The sequence below is a fragment of the Panthera uncia genome (genome assembly GCF_023721935.1).
Source record: "Panthera uncia isolate 11264 chromosome A1 unlocalized genomic scaffold, Puncia_PCG_1.0 HiC_scaffold_17, whole genome shotgun sequence".
NCBI classification, from domain to species: domain Eukaryota; kingdom Metazoa; phylum Chordata; class Mammalia; order Carnivora; family Felidae; genus Panthera; species Panthera uncia.
The window spans coordinates 2,925,498-2,929,270 of record NW_026057577.1 but is presented as its reverse complement, the minus strand read 5'-3'; the positions used below and the strand labels follow the sequence as shown (position 1 = coordinate 2,929,270).

General features: G+C 36.3%; 1 pseudogene; it reads left to right on the top strand.

Moving 5' to 3' along the window:
• Positions 1–2,481: 2,481 nt before the first annotated feature.
• On the top strand, positions 2,482–3,414 carry LOC125934799 (olfactory receptor 2L5-like; annotated as a pseudogene).
• The last annotated feature ends 359 nt before the right edge of the window (positions 3,415–3,773 follow it).

Genomic DNA, 3,773 nt, shown 5'->3' with positions numbered 1-3,773 from the left:
AAGATAAAATAAACAAGGGAACAACAAATTTGAATGACAATCTGGACCCAGATGGACATAACATATACATTCAGAATATTTCATTCTAAAGCCACGGAATGCACATTCTTCTTGAGTGCACATGGAATATTATCCAGAATAGACCCCACACTGGGACACAAATCATCCCTAAAAAAAGTACAAAACAATTAAGATCATACTTTGCATATTTCCAGACCAAAATGCTATGAAACTCAAAATCAACCACAAGACAAATATTTGGAAAGCTAACAAATACTTGGAGACTAAATAACATCCTTCTAGAGCATGAGTGAGCTAAATAATAAGTTAAAGAAGAAATCTAAAAGTACATAGAATCCAATTTAATTTCAAACTTCTGAAGAAAAGGATAGGAAAAGAAACTAATGCAAGGAGAGTAACAGAAATGCAATATATCAGCCACTTTCAAATTTGCAAAGCAACTGAAAGAATATGTGTATCTGCAACCTGACTTACAGACAAGATGAGTGTTCTTTTGTGAACGTGTTTTTAGACTGTGACACTTTTTGATTGAAAGAAACTATGGCTTACACTTCATTTAAAAGTCCTGTGATATTATTTATTGCTAAATGATATTGTGAGGCCTCTCTTCTTCCATTTAGTAGAGACCAAGTGTGAGCTGTTGTGTTGTTGCAGGGAGCCAGTGAGAATACAGGAAGAGCAGGAGGACAGAGGAAACATGTTTCTTTTTTTTTTTTTTTTTTAAATTTTTTTTAACGTTTATTTATTTATTATTATTTTTTTTAATCTTTTTTTTTAACATTTATTTATTTTTGGGACAGAGAGAGACAGAGCATGAACGGGGGAGGGGCAGAGAGAAAGGGAGACACAGAATCAGAAGCAGGCTCCAGGCTCTGAGCCATCAGCCCAGAGCCCAACACGGGGCTCGAACTCACGGGCCGTGAGATCGTGACCTGAGCCGAAGTCGGACGCTCAACCGACTGAGCCACGCAGGCGCCCCAGGAAACATGTTTCTAAGGAGAAAATGTAAAATGTGCGACTTTAATCTCAAATTCAATTTTATTTGAGCACAAAATAATTTATTAGAGACATTTGCCATCATACACTGCCTAGTAGGCATAGACAATTCTTGTTTAAATACTACTTTACTGGAAGTTTGGGGTGGCTAACGTGAGCAATTCTTTCTGATTCCTTGCTTTTCATAAGGTACAGGATAAACATATCTTTTTGGCTCATGATAAGTTACGCAAGTTCTGTGAATGTCATTTACTTTAAAAATTTTAATGTTTTTATTTATTTATTTTTGGCAGAGAGACAGAGAGCAAGTAGGGGAGGATCAGAGAGAGAGGGAGACACAGAATCTGAAGCAGGCTCCAGACTCTGAGCTGTCAGCATAGAGCCTGACACAGGGCTCAAACTCACAGACCTTTAGATCATGACCTGAGTTGAAGTTGGACTCTTACCTGACTGAGACGCCCAGGCACCCCATGATGCTTATTTTACAATTGTGGGTGATGATACCAGACTCAGAATTTTGTTTCGACTTAGCATGATTTCTTATACCTGTCCAGGATGTTAGTGAAATGGAAAACAAAGGTTACATCTGAGTCTTCCCTTCCACTTATAGAAATGGCCCAGGAGCAAAATATTATCTTTCTCTCATCCAGTATGTCACTTCAGGCAAATATTGTCATTGTTGTCAGTAGAAGACAGCCAACATTTTCAATGTTGTGCAGTAAGATTAATCCAATGCTTACATGTCAAATTTGCAAGGGGATTGGAAGTAATCAATATAGGTCAGAGTTTTGTAAATGGACTATGCATAGTAACTATGCATTAGTGACTAGAAGCAGAATAAATGGGTAAAAAGTAATCTAATTGAGGATTCGTTATGCATTCAAAAATTGTCTACTTTGTCAAAATTAAAATAAACATCTAGTGGTTATGAATGAATTCCTGCTGGGGAGATCTTTAATTTTAATAAAGTCCTAGTCTAAATAGTATAAAATAAATACACATGAGCCAAACCCATATGAACTAAATTATTAGTCAACTTGTGGTCAGTCTTGGCAATAAGATTTATGCTTAACTCAAATTAAGCTTTAATATTTTAGATATGTGAATTTATGAAGAGCATAAATTACTCATATCATGTTTATGATATGTATATGATATATGATCATATTGCGTATATGATATGTATAAATACACGGTGGGTATTTATATTTGCCTTTTATTATTTCATAGATTCTTTTCAGAAGAATTTGAATGCATATGCTTATCACCTTGCCTTGTGACTTTGTGAAACAACACAGAACTTCTTTCTCAAAGTAAGAAATGTTGATTATTTAAGGAACTAGATATTTCATAAAAACTTCAGAATTAGACTAAAATAGTTTGGATAAAATGTAAAAACTCACATTTCTTTATTTTTCACACCATGAGTTTTTCTTTTTCTTCAGGAAAACCAATGAATAGAAAATGGAAAATAACAACCAAACATTAACAGGCTTCCTTTTATTGGGGTTGTTTCCACCATCAAGAATTGGGTTGTTTATTTTCATTCTCATTGTTATCATTTTCCTAATGGCTCTTTTTGGAAACCTGTCCATGTTTCTCCTCATCCTCCTGGACGTCCATCTCCACACACCCATGTATTTTCTACTTAGTCAGCTCTCCCTCATGGACCTGAACTACATCTCCACCATCGTCCCCAAGATGGCATCCAATTATCTCTTTGGAAACAAGTCTATCTCCTTTATTGAGTGTGGGGTACAGAGCTTCTTCTTCTTGACTTTAGCAGGTGCAGAAGGGTTACTATTGGCCTCTATGGCCTATGATCGCTATTTGGCTATTTGCTTTCCTCTTCATTATCCCATTCGTATGAGCAAAAAAGTGTGTGTGTTGATGATAACAGGATCTTGGATAATGGGCTCAATCAACTCCTGTGCCCACACTGTATATGCCCTCCATATCCCTTATTGTTGATCCAGGTCCATCAACCGTTTCTTCTGTGATGTGCCAGCCATGTTGACTCTGGCTTGCATGGACACCTGGGTCTATGAGTACACAGTGTTTGTGAGCACCACACTCTTGATTGCATTTCCTTTCATCGGCATTGCATGTTCCTGTGGCCGAGTTCTCCATGCTATCTGCCACATGCACTCAACAGAAAGAAGGAAGAAGGCCTATTCGACCTGCAGCACACACCTCATTGTGGTGACTTTCTACTCTGAACCCTTTGCTTACATTTACCTATGCTCAAGACGGCTGAGATCTCCATCAGAAGCCAAGATTCTGGTTGTCTTCTACATTATTCTGACCCCAATGCTCAACCCTATCATTTATATCCTGAGAAACAAGGAGGTGATGGGAGCCCTGAGAAGAGTGATTCAGAGGATCTGCTCTATATAAGTTTGACCAAGTTCTCTTTAATCCTGCTGCCTTAAAATTCCATCCTTTTCACCTTTTACAATCATTAGGAGCAATGACATTCCAGAATGAAGACAGGGATTATATTAATCTAGAAAATTGAAATAATTGAGATTTGACAAAATAATTTTATATTTTTTTATTTGTTTGTTTTCTTTGTGGTAATTTTTCAATAAATAGAAAGAACAAATATTTTCTCTTACCCTGTGGGTAGTAAGATTTTATTAATATATTGAAATGATAATGGAAACAATCCAACATGATGGTATTACACATTACAATAATTCATATATACTTAACATCTATCTCTTCCCAAATGGCTAAAATAGAAAAAAATAACA